Source organism: Vespa crabro, chromosome 23 (assembly GCF_910589235.1).
Source record: "Vespa crabro chromosome 23, iyVesCrab1.2, whole genome shotgun sequence".
Lineage (NCBI taxonomy): Eukaryota > Metazoa > Arthropoda > Insecta > Hymenoptera > Vespidae > Vespa > Vespa crabro.
Window position 1 is genome coordinate 3,105,001 of NC_060977.1, and position 20,000 is coordinate 3,125,000.

Sequence of the window (20,000 nt, forward strand, 5' to 3'; positions counted from 1 at the left end):
CATATACATACATATAATACATACATAGATACATAGATACATACATACATATGTATATATATATATATATATATATATATATATATATATACGTACGTACTACGTTATAGATACATTGTACAGCACACAATACCTTCTTCCTTCTCGGTTGTCGTTCTTTCCACGTGTTGGATAATGGATGAGAGACGATATTTACATATTTTTCCATGTTCGTGCCGCGTGTCGGTCGACGGGTAGGTCAGGCGAGGCACTGCCAAGCACCATAGTACTACTTACCCATGGCAGCAGCTCGGTTTGTACTTAGCACGAAGATGTTACGTTGGAAAAGATTGTTTAACGAAAACTCTCTAGAGAAAAAGAAATAGAGAGAGAAAAAAAAGGAGAAAAAAAATGAAAGAGATAAGAGAGAGAGAGAGAGAGACGATCATTGAACGTGAAAAATCATTGCCTTTGTGTTCTTTGCGTACTTGCAACCATTAGAAGATAACTACACACACACACACACACATACATACAGAGAAAGAGAGAGAGAGAGAGACACGCGTACACGCATGCATGTACATATATGTATATATATATATATATATCAGAGATTTATTGAGAAAAGTTTAGACAAAAAAAAATGAAGGACATGTTAGAAGGTTTTTTTCATGAAAAGTTTTAAGAGAAATAGAAAGAGAGAGAGAGAGATGAAAAATGTCATCAAAGGAAAAAGTTATTACCTGTTTACTTGCTTATCTATAACCATAAGTATATATATATATATATATATATATATATATATATATATATGTATGTAGACAGAGACATCTATTTTACATATCTTGGAAGGGATTGTTTAAATAAAAACCTTAAAGTAAGAAAAAGATAAAGAATTATCATAATAGGAAAAAATTATTACCTGTTTCTCTGCCTACTTGCAATCACAAGTATATATATATATATATATATATACTCACACACATACACACACACATATGTATATATATATATGCTAAAGTATATTCTATGAACATTATGTCAAGGGAAAAGAATTGTTTAAATAAAAATTTAAAGTAAAGAAAAGGAAAAGAAAAATGACATAAAGAAAAGCATGAAAGGAATAAGTTATTATCTCCTTACTTGCTTATTATGTCTGTCTACTTGCAATCACATAATATAAACACATATAAAAACATATATAAATATACATACACGGAGATATAAAGAGATATGTATACTATCAATGTTACTTCAAGGAAAATATTGTTTAATAAAAAACCTAAAAAAAAAAAAAAAAAAAAAAAAAAAAGAAAAAAGGAAAAGAAGAAAAAGAGAAAAAAGGAAAAAGTTATTAGCTCGTTGTTACTGACTAATCGTAACCATAATTCATATAATCTATAAATGCAAATACACATATACACACACGTATATATATATATATATATATATTTACATACATAAATACATACACGTACATACGTCATACAACATTAAATATAGATAAAGGACACGTTGGAGAAGTTTTACCATTAAAGTTTAACGAAAAATTCAAAGAGAACGAAAAGAGAAATAGAATATTATTGTGAGAAATATTTATTGGCTGTTTGCCCGGCTACTTGCTCTCATAACCAGATACATAGATAGATAAATACATAGATGGATAGATATTATAGATAGTTAGATGGTCGGATAGTTAGATATATAATATATAAAGAGATTTTGCTTGTATGGAGATGCGATACCTTTCCATTCCACACGTCGCCGGTGTGCTCGTAATTGCCTGTTGCTCGAGATTTTCCATTCTATCGTTCGAGAAAGGATTTAGAACTGCCAGCCGCGGCAATAGCCATCGTGAATTATTTCTCCTTCGACCTCCGACGGCGAGCTCTCATCCTTGACTTCTACGGACGAGGATTATGGCTTCGACGGATCACAAAGAGCCCGACGAGATGAGCTTTATTTTATTGCCATGCAATGACTCTTCGATACTTATCGCGTCGGAGCGACAGTGAAACGTTTCATTTTTTTTCCTTTTTTTCTCTTTCATTTCATTTTCTTTATTTTTTCTTTTTTTTCTTCTTTTTTTTTTTTCTTTTTATTTTCCAATTTCTTTTCTCTCCTTTTTTTCCCTCTGTTTCTCTTTTCTTTAATCTTTCCCCCCCCTCTCTCTCTCTCTCTTTTTTTTTCCTTCCCTTCCTTTTACGTTATCCTTTTCGCGTCTCACGTTCACGATGCAAACGATCGTAAGCATAAATTAACTTTCGTCTCGCTTCGTTATTTGCGTTCTTCGTGGCTTTGGGCTCTCTCTCTCTCTCTCTCTCTCTTTTTAGAGAATAAATAAATATATATATATATATATATCTCTTTCTCTTTCTCGAGAAGGAAACTCAAGCTCCCATTCAATGGAACCTTCTCTCCTCATTGATTATCAATTTTTTAACTCACGATCTCGTTCGGATTCTCGATCGATCGATCGATCGATAGAATCGGAATCGGAATCGAATCGAATCGAAACAATCGTGTCTGACATAAAGTCAGTGAAATTTCTTTGGTCTTTGAAATTCACTGTTTCTCTAGAGAATTTCCTCCCTCGTTTACCGCCGCCCCCTTTCCCCACCCCCTCTACCGCCCACCTCTCCCTCCCTCGATCATTCTACTTTACTCCTGGTTAGATACAACATACAACGGGAAGAGAAACGCCGATCGGGATTCGTGGAACGTTTACAGGGCCGATGTCGAGGTCAATGGAGGTTACTATCCCAGGTCGTAGACGGGCGAACGATTTTTCATTCTGACGCCTTCTTCTTTTTCTTCTTCTTCTTCTTCTTCTTCTTCTTCTTCTTCTTCCTTTCGCTCTCAGCGATACAAAGACTTCTCGACACGTTCGACCGTACAGATCAGATTCGATCGTACCGATCGTTATTATTTTCTATCTTGTTACGAGACAATTTGTGTTGTAATCCGTGTACAATTAATTATCCGCGTAATCGCTTCTTAATTAATTAATCGTTTTCGCAATTTCTTTTCTTTCTTTTATTTTTTTTTTCTTTTATTTTTTTTGCGAGATAGATACAATAGAAGTTAAAGTGATCCATAGTGAGATAACCGATTGTAGTGTATGGATTTAAATCTTTAAAATCTATAATCAATATATAAATTTAATTTATATATATATATATATATATATATAATATATTTTATAATATATAAATCTTTACACTTATATACTACATCAAATGTCTCCAATTGGCCATTTTACCCGTCTATGTAAGACAGAGTCGTCATTAAGTAACCACCGTTTACGGTTTGACAAAATCTTAAGTTTTTGAGAGAAATTTATTATTAATTTGTAATTATTTATCAATTTATAGTTCAAAGTATCAATCAAAGTAAATCTTTATAAAGAAAACAGGGAAAAACACGAGCTTTTTTTTTTCGTTAAATTTTTTTTTTCGTTAAATCTTGGACTTATTTATTTTAAATAAATTTCAACGATTAGTCACGATAATCAATCGTAAATAAATCTATTATTTACTTGTCATTGGGACAAAATTGATACGTGTAAAATCCAATTGTCAAATATGCTTCGTAATTGTTTTAAGAGTTCTTTAGCTAGTAGGAACGGACTTTTAACAAAATGGCGACCGTTCGGCACATTATCGTCCCGCCCAGGTCAATTACTTTAACCGGTCTACTTAACTACTTTAACCCTTTGAACTCGATTTTTTGTACAACGTTGTCAAGTCTGAATTTGACGCGTGAAAGAGAAACCAGAAGAGACAATTATTACTTTTCGTATTTCTTGATTATAATCATACTAAACTAATAAAAATAAAACAATAAAAAAAAAAAATGATAAACAACCGATCGAGAAATATGTAAAATGCTATCGTCATCGTTGTCATCTCAGAGATGACATATAAATTTTATAACAAATCTTTATAGTTAGATTTAAAACAAATGGATTAACCTCTAACCTCTAACCACTAACCTCTATTTTACAATCTAACCATAATAACCACAACAAAGTATACTCCATTTTAATTCTTCGATCGTGACGTAGGGACATAAAATTAATATAATCCAATTCTACGATCTAATCATACTCACCACTGCAAAATTTTATACACCAATTTCCTCCTTCTCCTCTTGAAAGAATCAATATCATCGATTGAACAATATCTTACGTATAATCTGTTACAAATAAACGATCATCACTTATAATTAAAGAAATTTTTGACAGCTTATTTATCGAAATACAATATATCAGATATCTTAAAAATGTAAAACCTAAGGCTGACATAAAATGGATAAATAACAGTTAAAAAGTAAATAGTAATAATACTAATGGTGTTTCTGTTGCTGTTAATGGTAATGATGATGAAGGTGGTGGATAGTGGAGATGGTAGTGAGGGGATGATAGTAGTAGTTACAGTAGTAGCAATAGTAGTAGTAGTAGTAGTAGTGATGGTGTTTCTGCTGCTGTTGCTGTTGATGTTGATGATGATGAAGGTGGTAATGGTGGTGGTGGTAGTAGTGGTGGTAATCGTAGTGGGGGTGGTAGTATTAGTATTAGTAATAGTAATAGTAATAGTAGTAGTAGTAGTGGTAGTAGTAGTGGTGGTGGTGATAGTGGTGGTGGTGGTGATGGTGATGGTGGTGGTGGTGGTGGTGGTGAACGCTGCTGAGAAGCAGTGGTGGCTGCAACGTAAAGGGAGGGGGGGTAACCGGTGTTGTGTCGTCGAAAGAGGCAGCTTAGCTAGCGAGCGTGCAGATCGGAAGAGGGAAGGGTGGGGATAACGGATACGTAGATAGGGGCGAGTGGAGTGGGGGGGTGGGCGGCAGGGGAGGGGGAGGGAGAAGCGGCAGCAGCAGCAGGGTTCCCGACCGCGTCGGCGGCGCTAAAGCCTCCGATGCGGGGGCATTGCCGTCGTGGCCGCGGTACGATCCGATCGACCGTCTGTTGTTTCTCTCTTTCTCTTTTTCTTTCTTTCTCTTTCTTTCTTTTTCTATATATATATATATACATTTATATATATATATATATATATATATATATAAATATCTCTCTCTATTTCTCTCTGTCTGTCTATCCGTCTGTCTCCCTGTCTGCCTGTCTGTCTGTCGGTCTGTATTACAAGTTATCTGTGTTTGTCTCGTGTGTTCACGTTCACGTTCACGTTCACGTTCACGTTCACGTTCATGTTCAACGTTGACGTTGGACGGTCTCTCTGCTATAGTTCTTGATCTGTTTAGAAGTTTAGAAGTTCTTTCTCGGATAGAGAAAAGATTGATATATATATATATATATATAAATATATATATATGTATATATATTTATATATATACGTATATATATAACGTTGTTCGCCGAGGGATACTTCAGTATATTCAAGAAATAATCGAATCTTGGGAAGGAAAGAGTAAACGACTTTTATTTTCTTTTTTTTATTTTTTTCCTCTTCTTTTGGGTTCAGTGTATGCGAACGTCATTCGTGTTTTATCGTTTCTTGTGTGTATCTTCCGTTTAAGAGAAGGAGGAAAAGAAGAGACCGAAGAAAAAAATAAGAAGAATAAAGAAGAGGATAGTGAGATGATAATCGAGGGTGACTAATTCTCTTAGTGAGAAATATCATTAAATTTGGACCATTCGTTTGTTTATTTACTATTGGAAACCTTCGTGGTGTGTTTTATTTATATTTTTTTTTTGCTTTCTTTTCTCTCTCTTTCTCTCTCTATCTATCTCTCTCTTGCTTTCTCTCTCTCTCTCTCTCTCTCTCTCTCTCTCTCTCTTTGAGGAGATTTATAAATATACACATATATAATCACTATCATAATTTTATATATATATATATATATATATATATATATATACATATCGTATTTCGTTTAATTTCACTTTCCTCTCACGGCGTGACGTCAGACATCAGATGAGAAGAGGTGGTATCGATATTCGGACGAATATCAAACGAGATGCAAATGAAAAAAGATAAGAAAGGAACAACGTTTGTGTGTGTGCGTGTGTATATGTGCTTTTTTTTTTCGCTGAAAAAGGACAACGGAGGAGGTGGATCGATCGATCTTTTATGTGTTTTCGATAAATAACCGTACAGACATTACGGCTGATATTTATATACATAAGTATATATATATATATTTCTTTTTATTATTTTTTTTTTATTTCTTTTTTTTTTTTTTTTACTTATACGTAACGTAACGCACGTAAGTAAACGTACGAACTTATGTGGCGATGTATGTACGCCGAGCCGGCCCATTCACGTTGGATCGATGAATGAAGACGAAGAAGTAGAAGGGTCATCGTTCTTCTTCTTGGATATCGAAGGACGATCGTATGTAGGCGGTGCTCGTTTTCTTTTTTTTTTTCTTCTCTCTTTCTTTCTTTTCATTTATTCATTTGTTTCTTTTTTCCTTTCTTTTTTTCTTTTTTTTTTTTTTTCTTTTACAAGACACACACAAGAATCATGTAAGTATACACCACTTACATGAGGATTATTTTATTCGTTGTAATTGTAATCGATCGACTATCATCTCCAGTTTTTTTATCATTCCTTTTTCTTTCATTCTTCTTTTGTTTCTTGCTTGCTTTCTTTTTTTTTTTTTTTTTTTTTTTATTCGTCCTAGAAAATAGTGACAAGAGACAGAGAGAGACAAAGAGAGAGAGAGAGAGAGAGAGAGAGAGAGAGAGAGAGAGTGAGAGAGAAAGTTAGAGGAAGAGAAGGACAAAGAATATTTGTGTTATGTCAGTGGTATTGATTAATACGACGTGACTGTGTCAACAATTTTATCGTGACGTTATTGACTATTATTCTTTCATATTTTTGAAAAAAAAAAAAATATATATATATATATATTATATATAGATATTATATATGTATATTCATGAAGGATAATTTCGAGAAGAAGAATGGTTGTTGGTTCATTTTGGTGAGATTATAATAAACACGTGGTGACCCTGAAGTGCCTTTATAGGAGAATATTACAGAAGAATTATTTTTCACATCTTATTCACCGTGTCAGGATTAATTATTATTATCGTCCTAATCAGCCACGTCATTTATTTCGAAAGGTAAGTCGATCTACTTAACATTATCGAAGAAAAAAAAAAAATATATATATATATATATATATATATATATATATAAAAGTCAATCAATTAAATAATAATTATCTTGCCACTTGTTTAATGGACTTTGCGATTATTCGTCGTGTTCGTCATTGTCGTTGTTATCGTTATTTAAAATAAAATAAAAAAAAAAAAAAAAAAAGAAAAGAAAAAGAAAAAAAAGAAGAAGGAAAAAAATCAGAAAAACAATAATTAAGACCAAACAATTATTCGTGCAATTGACATCGTTTGTTTATTCGATGACTTTATTATAATGATTATAATAATTTTTAATAAATCATTATAATAATAATATTACAATTATAATAAATTATCATAACAATCATAATAATTATAATAAATTATTATAATTATTATAATCTTTTTATAATGATTTTACGTTCGGAAGATAAATCATCCCTCTTATATCCTCTTATATACCATTCCATACCGACCATATCTATCCCTACTTTCCCCTCAATCGGTCGACGTCGTTTTCGTTTATTTTTTTTTTTTTATTTTATTTTTTTCTTCTTTTTCGTATGAGATCGAAAGGTTAAAAAAAATAGTTACGTAAGAAGAGGGGGTGGTGTGGGATGGATGAGGTGAAAAAAGAGAAGAAGGAGGAGTATGAGGAGATGAAGGAGATGATGGAGGAGAGGGGACGGAGGAGACTCGTCCAAATCTCACTTCCATTCACGGTGTTACACCGTCGTCGTCGCGGTTGTGCGAAAACGAGTTTGGCAGGTCGACCGAGTCAGGTTGGCATAATCGTGCTCTTATCTCTTTCTCTCTCTCTCTCTCTCTCTCTTTCTCTTTCTCTTTCTTTCTCTTCGCTCAAGAGAGAAAGAAAGACAGATAAATAGAACCGAAGCATGAGTAAGTGAGTGAGTAAGTACTTGTATACTTACCTACCTACCTACCTACCTACCTACCTACCTACCTACCTACCGTTTGAAAAATGATCTGGCGAGAAAAAAATGTGTCACCAAGTGCGACTGATTTCTTTCAATATTTCTTTCTCCTTTTTCTTAATTAAACGTTCCTTGCTTCAATTTTTCTTTGCCTTTTTCTTCCTTTTTATACATTTCAATCGTATTACAAATCTCTTTGATCACTCACACGTTATTTCCTTTCGACACATTTCTTTTCTCCACTCTTTTTCTTTTTCTTAATCTTTTTCTTTTTTCTTTCTTTTATTTATTTATTTATTTTTTCTTTCTTTTTTTCTTTTTTTCATTTATTCCGTTTCTTTCTTTCTTTAATCCTTTTTCCATTAGATTTCATTGATTGACAAGAGTCAAGAGAGAGTCTCTCTCTCTCTCTCTCTCTCTCTCAAAGATAATCCTTATTTTCATTCTTTTTGACCCAAGTTTACCTTTGAAACCAAGTTTAATTGCCAAGTATTTTTTTTTTGACTTCCGCAAGAACGATCGCATTTTTCCGTGACACGGCGCTCGTGTTATTCACGAATCACGACAACGTGAACGACTACATTCCAAGGAGATTGTATTAGTCTGATTAATTCAATTCATTTTACACGTGATATATCATTATATTTATAAATTAATTTGAATTAATTACATACAGTTAACTTACCAATATATATATATATATATATATATATATATATATATATATATATATGTATATGTATCACATTTGTCAATTATATCCATTTATTTATTCTTGTAAAAATCGTATCTCTCTCTCTCTCTCTCTTTCTAAATTTGTTTTAATCGTTGTTCTCAATTTATCCTTCAAAGCCTTTCGTATTAACATTTAAAGGTGAGATAATAAATTAATGAAATACCGTTCGGATCAGAACTATATATATATATATATATACGTATATATGTGTACGTACATACGTACATGTATATACATTTAGTTGTAAACGATCGTCTTTAACGTATGCGTAGATAGAAGAAAAAACATAAATAAATAAAAGCTAAGTAAAGGAAAGAAAAGAACCTATAGAGAGAGAGAGAAGGACGTAGAGAAAGAGACAGATAGAGAAATAGATACAGATAGATAGAGATAGAGTGAGAGAGAGAGAGAGAGAGAGAGAGAGAGTAGGAAAACATTTATACGTTCGTCGTAGAGATTCATTATTTTAATCGCGAATCGAGAGTGAAAGAGAGATAACGTCGGGAAGGCGTCTCTACGGCACACTTAGAACGACCACCCTGTGCCTGTGCTTTTCATAGGTTTACCGCAGAAACGTGTGCTACATTGCCATTTCTACGTTGTATATCACAGAACGAGGTTTGACCTCTGCGACCTCTTGCAGTCGAGCAGTTCCTTACCACAAACACGAAATATTAATCGGAGAAACGGGAGCGAGCTAGAAAAGTATGGCGGGGAAGAAAGAGATATAGAAAGAGAGGTAAACGGATAAATAGATAGATAGATAAAGATAGATAGATAGAAAGAAAGAGAGAGACAGAGAGAGAGAGAGAGAGAGAGAGAGAGAGAAAGAGTTACTATTCAATAGCGTGAGAAAAAGCTTATCCAACATGGAAAAGGTGCTTCGCCCTCTTTTCAATTTATCCTATTACGTATTTTATAATAGTTAGAGGCGCTATTGATTACTTCGATGGTTAGGATGGGTTTCTCCTAATCGCAAATCGATCGCGTGGACTCAAATGTTCGATCTCACGCCTCGTCGATCGCCGATCTTCGACTATGGGGCATCTTAAATGTCCGAGTTCATTATCGTTATCGTTATCGTGTTTGACCGTTCAACAAGATCCTCTAAATGATGGTTTAACGTTATTACGTACAAATGTATACGTACGTAAATACGTACATATATATGTAATAATATATGTATATATAAATATATAATAGTAATGGTAATGGCGAATAACGATAGATCATATCAAATTCGATCGTATGAATTTTTCGTTCATTCAGATCATTCGATTATTTTTTTTTTCTTAGTCACTCGTTGTTATCATCGAATTGTTCTATCGTCAATTAACAAGTATTGATTTCGATCGAATTCTATTTGTAATTTGTATTTTGTTTTTTTGATTCATTAATTTTCTTTTCTTTTTGTTTTTTTTTTTTTTTATTTTGGACGATCCAAATACAAAATCAATACGATCTATATTATGAGATCTAATTGTCCTCGTATTCTTTTAATTTCTAATTGTGCTATATTATCTTTTTATTAATGATTCAAACGACATATATATATTAAGGAATTATTGAGAATGGTAATAATGATAATAAGAAAAAAAGAAGTATTGATTTTTCACGATCGAGAGTCGATTCATTTCGAGATTAGAATCATTTCGATCGAAACTTCGTTTGTTTGTCTTTATTTCTTTTTTTCTTTTTTTTTTTTATTTATTTATTTTTATATTCTTTCAAATTTCGATTCCATCAGAAATGTTATCTTAGGATATGGAACACGTTAGAAAAGTATCGTTAGAAGCTATGCAAAAGATTTTAACGAAGTATCGGCATAGTCGATTTACTTTCTCGTATGAGAAACGAGCATGTGTGCCCGTGATCGCGTTTGTTTAGTGTAATCGTCGTTATGTATCAACTGATGTAATTTATTACTTCGTTCCTAATCGACTCTCATAAATAGTTGAACTTTATTGGTAATGGTTATTGTAAAAATAAAAAGGAAAAATGAATAATAATAATCTGATAAATTTAGATAGATAATTTTTATACTTTTGTTATATATCGCGTAACATTTTTCTTTTTCTTTCTTTCTTTGATTATTTTTTCATTTTTTTTTTTCTTTATCCATTTTTCATTTTTTTTTTTTTTTTTTTATATTTTCGCAAAACTTTCTTCGTAGAAATTAAGAAACACGAGCATGGAATTAATTGATATTAATATTTTTATCGATCTATGTCGATCTTTAACGATCATTATCGATCGTCTTTCTTTTTTTGTTTTTTTTTTTTTTTTTTGTTTTTCATACATAGTCATCTCACTTAGAAATAATTCATTGATTTATCATCACGAAGAAAGTTCAAAAATCATTTGTCCGAGCGATTCGAAATGACCACGTTCAAGATAAAAAAAGTTTCTTCGTAATAATTGTTCGAAGAAAAGAAGAAAAGAAAAGGGGAAAAAAAGAAATAAACCATTTTTTTCTTCTTCACTCTCGACTCTTAGAGACGAGACTTACGTACATACGTATGTACGTATGTATGTATGTATATATATATATGTATGTCGTAGCTTTCTCGAAGATCAAAAAGTATCGTCTAATGGGATGGACGGGCGGAATTGAGGGTGGTGATCGGGGAGAGGAGGGGGAAGAGTGAGAGGTTATGTATGATTTAAGGATCATAAAAATTCATGGGATTTCTCGCGAGACGAGAAGTACCAAAATTTTACAAGGTTGTCAATGACTGTAATTACGTCGGACGTTAAAAAAAATTCTCTCTCTCTCTCTCTCTCTCTCTCTCTCTCTTTCTATCTCTCTCTTTCTTTTTCCTTCCTTTCGTAAGCGTGTTTACGCTTATTACATTTATGCGTTTCACTTGTGTGTCCGGTAGTAAGTACTTATCGAAAAAAAAAGAAAGAAAAAAAGAAAAAGAAAAAAAGAAAAGAAAAGAGCTAATTTACAGTAGCGACTTTCGAAACGAAATGAAACGAAACGAAACGAAATGAAATGAAATGAAATGAAACGAAACGAATATTTCACGAAAAGAAAGAGAAGGAGAGAGAGAGAGAGAGAGAGAGAGAGAGAGAGAGAGAGAGTTAATTAGTGTTTTATTTTTTGTTTTTTTTTTTTATACTAATCATGACGATCACCTTCAAAAGTAACGAATCATTCGAATGAACGAACGAGTAAAAACATGTGTGTGTGTGAGAGAGAGATAAAGATAGTGATAAAGTAAAGCGAGTCGATCGATGAAGTCATCGTACTAAGTTCACTCGTCGAATGATATACATACATAAATATATGCATGTATGTATCAATCAATACATATGTATATATATATATATTTTTGCTTTCTATGAGACGTTCAAAAAGGGGTTTACTCGATTAAATCTTTCAAATACATACTCTCACATATATACGTACGAATTTACGAACTTATGAAAGAACATTCGTTCGTCAAATACGTACGCTCGTTTCTAACGAGCACGTCTATACGCATTTAAATCGACGCCTACGTTATGCTCTAGAGTAAACGTAACCGAGAAATAAACAGAGATAGAGATAGTGATAGACAGAAAGAAAGAAAGAAAGAAAGAAAGATAGAAAGAGAGAGAGAGAGAGAGAGAGAATATTATTACTCTAGTTTTTACGATCGTAACTAGTTCGCGTTAGTCAAAGGCTTCGAAGAGATTCCAGAGAGAAAATGTGGTGGCGATAACAACGACGTGTTTCAGGTGCGTTCCTTAGCTACGAATATGGTTGGTACCGAACATAAAGTATACCTACATATATATATACATTTATATATGTATATATATGTGTGTGTGTGTGTGTGTATGTTAGAGGGTAAGGTAAACCCGATCCCAAGTGCCGATCTCGGGGCCTCGCGCTTGCGAGCCGATCGTTCCTTTCATTTTTGTCAGTATCGGTCTGCTCTCTCTATCTCTCTCTCTCTCTCTCTCTCTCTCTCTCTCTCTCTCTCTCTCTCTCTCTCTCTCTCTCTCTCTCTCTCTCTCTTGTCTGCTCTCTTGTCCTATAAACTATAATGGTACGATATAGCGAGTGGGAAAGTTTAAAGACAGGGGCGCATAGTCGCACTTGTATACGTTCGGACTCGATAAATGCATTCGCGTGCAACCTTCTAGACGTCACCTATACATATATATATATATGTGTGTTTGTTCGTGTGTTGTATGTATACTGGGTGTACTGATTATAAAATATCGTTTGTCTGGGGACAAATGTATATTATTATGAACGAATGATGATGATGATGATGATGTTAATGATGATTAGGAAGTAGAATTTTATCATAATGCAATTGTAATCATCAACTTTATATATCGTTGTTTTATTTCATTTCTTTCTTCCTTTACAATATTAATTTATATCAGAGGATTGATGACTTTTGTTTTTTTTTTTTTTTTTTTGCTTGTTCATTTGTTCTTTTCTTCTCTTTTCTTTTCTGTTAATTATATGTTTTATCATTGATATAGTATAGAATTAATATAATTAAAATTCAGACGGAATCTCAATATTTTATTATTTATATTACGTACTGATATTTTATTATAAATATAATTGAAAATATTTGTATATAACAAAGAGGAGAAAGATTTTAGAGGATAGAAATCGAATGAAAATAATTATCAAATAAGTGAAATAACAATAAGTGCCACCGTGTATACGAGAAAGAGTTCGTAGTCTCCGTTAACAGATTCAAAAAAAAAAAAAAGTTTGGAATCACTCGCAGCGATCTTTATGGTGAATGACTTAGCGAGAGTGGCCGGTGCGTTTTCCCGTAGGGTGGGGATGAAAGGAGAATAAGAAAGAAGAAAGAAAGGAAGGAAGGAAGGAAGGAAGGAAGGATCGAGTGAGATATCGGGGTGGGTGGGTGGATGGGTGAAAGAGGAGGAAAAGAGGGATCGTAATATCAATGATATGAATTATCTAACGTCGTGGGCGTGTAGTTCCAGCTACGACTATAGTTCCAACTCTCTAGTACCAGTCGATAGGAGGGTTGGGAGGGAGGGAGGATAGGATAGGAGGGCGGAAGAGAGAGGGATGGAGTGGGAAGAAGAGTGAGGCGAGACGATCGTAGAATAATCGGTGTGCTGCCGAGAAGGGAGAGGTTGCCTTACGTTCGTTCGTTCGTTCGTTCATTCGTTCATGCAGACGGGTTCGTACTATAACGCGGGTTCTATGCCGCTAATAAAGACGGCTCGACGATATTAGGATGGTAATAAGTTCTTGCAAGTGTATGGCGTTCGATGCATATACTGTGCACGTGCAGAAGTAGCAGGAGCGCTCGTAGGAGCTAGCGTAGAAACAGCAAATGCGTGCATTCCTGCCTGCCCACGACTTGTACTTCGCTCGGCAGGTAGCTAACCAATGCTACTGAGAGAGTCAAAGAGAGAGAGAGAGAGAGAGAGAGAGAGAGAGAGAGAGAGAGAGAGAGAGAGAGAGAGAGTGAGTGAAAGAGAGAAAGAGTTAACCAATGTTACTGAGAGAGAGGGAAAGAGAGAAAGAGAGGAGTGAACTATACTGCCAGAGGCCGTTTAATGGCGCATAATCGGCCGATACGTGGGCGATGCACTATCGCGAAAGCGGCGATTTCGAAAAGCGTAAGAGGAGGCCCTTCGCAAACCCGCATTCTTCCGCGAGCTCGAACGCTGCGGAGACTTGCGATTGGTTGGTACATTTAAACGGTTAGCGTAAGAAGTAACCGGGGACAGGAGAGCTCATACATCATAATCGCCGCCAGGTGTTGGTTACCCTATACTGACTCTCGTGAAAAGTCATTGAAATAAAAGACAGAGAGAGAAAGAGAGAGAGAAAGAGAAAGAGATTGAAAGAGATTGAAAGAAAACCGCGACGAGGTCCTCGTTTTGCCCGTTCGATATTTCTCAGCGAATGTATGTGTCTGTTTATTTATGTGATATTATATGTATGTATGTATATATATATATATATATATATATATATATATATATATATGTATATATGTATAATGCACGAGAACGCGTTACGATAGGTTGTTGCATTCTTTCCTTAACGATTGCCAACCTACGCGTTTGTCAAATCTTCAAGAATCTCAGCATAGAATTCATTTTAGTCTGACCGACGAGTATCTGTCTTTTTCAAATCTTTTTATAAAATCATTTAATCTTTAAAGGTTCGCTACTATTGCGCAATATTTTTTTATACTTTTTTTCTTTCCCTTTCTTTTTTATTTCTTTTTTTTCTTTTTTTTTACTCTAGTTTCTCTTTTAAGATTGACTCGATCAATAATATTTGTGATATTTGTTTTTCTTTCAAGTCCAAGCTGATTATTATTCCAACGTGGATTAAAATCGTCACTTCGTGATTCGAATTTTTCTTTTTCTTTTTCCATTTTCTTTTTTTTTCGTTTCTTTTGTTTTCTTTTAGTAATAATTTCTTGAGTTTAGGTAGGAGGAAATAACATTTCTATTTCTGTTTTTCTTTTTTCCTTTTTTTTTTTCCACCCCCCCCATTCAAGATATAGATATTACATTTTATAGATTATTATTATAAAGAAGAAGAGCTCTTGTTACGTCTGTATTTACGCCCACCGTAGTACGTCGTTGTCGTACTCGTCGTTAGTCGACGTGTCGCCTTTCGTAAAATCTATCGTGGACTGTGTTTCTTCGCCTTCTGCTTTTCTGCAAGCGTCACGGTCGGCAACTGAAGCGGACTCGCGCTCGAAACGATCGTCCGGAACGATTGTCCTGTGATTTATTGCTTCGTGTAGCGACCTGTGTGCACGAATACCGAACGTTCGCAACGTATCTCGCGTTGGTTCTCGCGTCGCGAGAGAAGCCTTTCCTTCTTTTATAAAATGTACGTGACACGGAGGAGCTGTCACGTTTGTATCGTACAAAACTTCGTGCTTTTCTCTCTCTCTCTCTCTTTCTCTCTCTCTCTCTCTCTCTTTTCATTTATTTGATAATTTTTCTTTCATTTTCTAACATATAGATATATGAATACGTACTTATTCATATACTTTTACACGTATCTATTCATGTACCTATATTTTTACTATATATATATACATATGTAGTAAAAGTTTTTATAGTAATATTTATATATATATATACATATATATATATATAAGATTATTTATGTATTTCTATTTAAGTACATAGACACTTATCTACGGATGTAACTATTTTTTCAAGAATAACTTTTATTACATTTGCATAATATTAATAGTATTGTCTATTACTTTTGTAAATACCTATAGACGTTTCTACGTACCTACAAATATACATACATATATATATATATATATATATATGAAAAATACGCGTACGACATCTTAATTCGCGTTATATTAGATATATTTCAACGTCAAAGTGAAAGCACGAATAAGCGACGGAGTTCGTGCGATTCTTTTTCTTTTTCTTTCTTTCATCGGACTATCATTAATTTATTAATTTCTTATTCTGTTAACGTTAATTGACAGATAAAGTATGATACGACGGATGTCATATGTGTTTTAAAATATGGATGGGATGATACGACGGTGTCAGTGGCAGATGTTGGTGATAGTTAGGAATAGAGGTGTTAGACGGGGTGAGAGAGGTAGAAGCAGTGAGCAGGGGAGGGTGCTGGTGGAGGAAAGAAACTGGGATGAGGAGAAAGAATTGGCGTAATCGAAGGAGTCACTGTGATTACCTCTACGAGTGCCGTTCGCTCCAATTACCAACAGATGTTTCCTGCTTCTGTCGGGTTTCCTACGAAGATAGAGAGAATTTAAATATCCATTCGTCGATGGATCCTAGCAATTACGTTAAAGGAAGTAGCCTTAGGACTATACATACATACATATACATACATATATACATACATAACTATACATATACGTTGGGAGAAGATGTGCCAGAATCGACCAAAGGCAAGGTAAGGCAAGGCAAAGCAAAGCAAGACAAGACAAGACAAGCCAAGGCAAGGCCTTATTACTTTCTCGTCGACTTGTGTGCTATAAGGAGGAGGAGGAGGAGGAAGAGGGATCTGGAGGGTGAGAGAGGGGAGAGGACGTGGCCAAGAAAATCTGTAATTATCGAGTATATATACGCGAATGGTAAAGTCGTACGCGCCTTGGTGACCCTTAAAAGGATAAGAATAATTGGTCGAGAGTCGCGTTCCGTCTTTGAACGGGCGGGCGAAAGAGAGAAAGAGAGAGAGAGAGAGAGAGAGAGAGAGAGAGAAAGAGAAAGAGACAGAGAGAGAGAGAGAGAGATACATTGGGAATTTCATCCCGTTCTTTAAGAAGGAACGCGATCGAGTTAACCTACACCGTCCTTATCCTCTTTCTCGTGATTGGAACTATGTCGGGGGAAGGGAAAGGGGAAGGCAGCGAGGCGGGGAAAGAAAAAGAAAAGAAAAGAAAAGAAAAAGAAAAAAGAACAAAAAAAAAAGATTATACGAAGATTTACGATCGACGGATGGGATCGGTATCTAGTCGGGCTCGTGCCACGTTTGACGTGCTGTTTCAAAAGAAAGAGATTTGTCTCTTTTCTTTTTTTTATTCTCTCTCTCTCTCTCTCTCTCTCTCTCTCTTTTTCTTTGTTTTTTTTCTTCTTTTCTTCTTCTTTCTTTTTAACGACACATTCTTATTATAATTTTCTTATTGAATTCATTAGGATATTATTTTTAAGGTAATTAAGAAACATTATTGATAATAATATTTATCATTGTTTCATTGCACTTTAAATTATTTAAATACTAATGCTGATCTGTCATTTGGACATTTTAAAAAATTTAGAATTTAGATTTTGTATAGTACTTTAATGGATATATCTTAAGAATTTTTATTATTAGAATAAACTCTAATTATAATAATTTATTATATATTAATGTAATAAAAATGCTTATTATGAATTATTAATTTTCCATGATATTTATATAGAGATTCGTTAATTGTTGTATGAATTTTTTTTGTTTTTTAGAAGGTATAAAAAGAAACAAAAAAAGAACACAAGAAATGAAACGAATGAAAAACTTTAATTGGTTTATTATACTTGTCACTCGTGTTAACTACTTTATATATATATATAGTATAATATTTATACGAGTAGTTTATCATGTAAGTATATTGGTATGTATTTACGTTCCGGACGGTTCTCGTTCGATACGCCGTCGTGCGTACGTTCCACGCCATTGTTCGCGCGTCGTAATGGCGGCTATTTCCGGTTTCGGTAATCTCTCATTACGGTCATAAGATTGTTGCTGCTATATGAGGCTCTATATACTATCGAAGCCAACACAGGAAGTCCATAGAATATATCGTGCTAAAATATTATCGCGAGTCGTTGTTTGTATTTGTTCTCTCTCTTTCTCTCTCTCTCTCTCTCTCTCTCTCTCCTTTCTGTTTATCTTTTTTTTTGTTTTTTTTTTTTTTATCGTCGTATCAATTATCTCGCAAATCTTTCATTCATTTTGACACGACGGATATTATTATAACAGAGAAAAGGCCATAACTATCTTCAATTATTTTCATTTTTATTTTATAATCGACCTTCAAGCTTTGTATTATAATCCGCCATTATTCTAACCTTCAAAATCTATGTGTTTGTCAGATAACTATGATATTTATGATATAATTTGATAGACGATTTAATTAATAAATTTACGTAGATTGAGAATTTAATTCTTCATTAAAAATTTCGTTCATAATGATTAAATAATTATAATGTTTTGTTTAAATTATTTCTATTTGATTATCGGTATAGTATAATTTTTTTTTCTTTTTCAATTTTGTCGAAAATAATTAAATCATGCTTTTCGATAGGATCAATCGACGTATCACTGTATAAACATAAGAGATTAATATTATGTTTATCTTTTTTTATCTTTTTTTTTTCACTTTTTTTTCGAAGTAATTAAAATCGTTTAATTATAAACGTCAAGTATCGTAAATAATGAAAAATTTAGACGATAGAGGAAGAAGCTTTTACGAGCTTTCATAACGTTCTAAACGATATTAGAACGACCTCTTTGTAAAGGGAAGCCCATGAGATACATTATATCGTTTATTAGACGTAATCTCGTACGATATATACAGTTGTAAATACAGTGAGTGTAAAAAGTATTCGTATAGGTATTTATTACATAGGTTTGATCAGAAATATTTTGTAAAAAAGAATTTTTTTTTTTTTTAAATCGATTGATAAGATGCAAAAATCTATTATATTAATAATTGACATTATAAGGATTCATTTATCATTTCTAATTATTATCACATTTCTTTTCCCATTTTTAAGATAATTTTCGACGATGAAACAACGTTAATCAATTTGTCAGACTTGTAATTTTACAATTTTAAGTTATCAATGAAAAAAGAAAAATTTAGTTCGCTCAAATCATTTTCAGAATGAGTAATCGATTTTTTGTTTTTTTTTTAATTTATTTCAAATTATGAAATAAATAATATTTTGTGTCGTTTATTGAAAAAAGAGAAAAAAAAAAGAAAAAAAAGAAAAAAAAATAAAACAATAAAAACAAGGAGATAAAATATTAATACAAAATCATGATAGATAATACAAATACTTTTTACATTAACTGTACTTACTAGTATCAATCAAAGGGTGGGGAGGGGGTGGGGATGAGGGGGAATCAACACAGTCGTCGATTAAATTTCTACTTGGTAATTGCAAGAAGTATACGTGTATAGATAAATACCTAGTACATAAATACATACATACATACATACATATATATATATATATATATATATCACAACTATACAGAAATAGAGTAGTTCATTCATTGATCTAATTTCTTTCTGAACGATTCAATTAATAAACGTAAGAAAAACGATGGGTATTCTTGGGTTGAAATTAAAATTTTTAATGCATCCCAAAAAAAAAAAGAGAGAGAGAGAGAGAGAGAGAGAGAGAGAGAGAGAGAGAGAGAGAGAAAAGAAAGCAAAAAGAAAAGAGAAAAAAGAGAAAGAAAAAGAAATAGAAATAAGAGGGAAAGCAAAAGAAAAGGGACAAAAGAGATCGGGTAGGGAGAGAGGAAAATAAAAATGGGATCTCATGTTCATTTCCTGTTTAAGGAAAGGCGATTTCACCATTTGATTCTACGAAAAGTGATCGAGGTGATCGATAAAAGGGCGTCGGCACAAGCGTGCCGCCGAGACTCGTTGTGGATTATCTGCAAAACAGAAGCGAAAGAGTAGCGTTCTGGTTGGAAAGGATTGGCTTTACGAGTAAAGCGGCGGCCCAG

At 33.4% G+C, this 20,000-nt stretch overlaps 1 protein-coding gene and 1 long non-coding RNA gene across 4 annotated transcripts in view; both read left to right on the plus strand.

Moving 5' to 3' along the window:
• Positions 1-20,000, plus strand: part of LOC124432083 (puratrophin-1-like) — a 338,073-nt gene that overhangs the window by 84,225 nt on the left and 233,848 nt on the right. The gene's annotated exons all lie outside the window — the stretch shown is intronic.
• Positions 4,921-7,062, plus strand: LOC124432085. Its single transcript, XR_006944176.1, has 3 exons — positions 4,921-5,405; positions 5,515-5,665; positions 6,748-7,062. It is a non-coding gene; the product is annotated as an uncharacterized LOC124432085 (long non-coding RNA).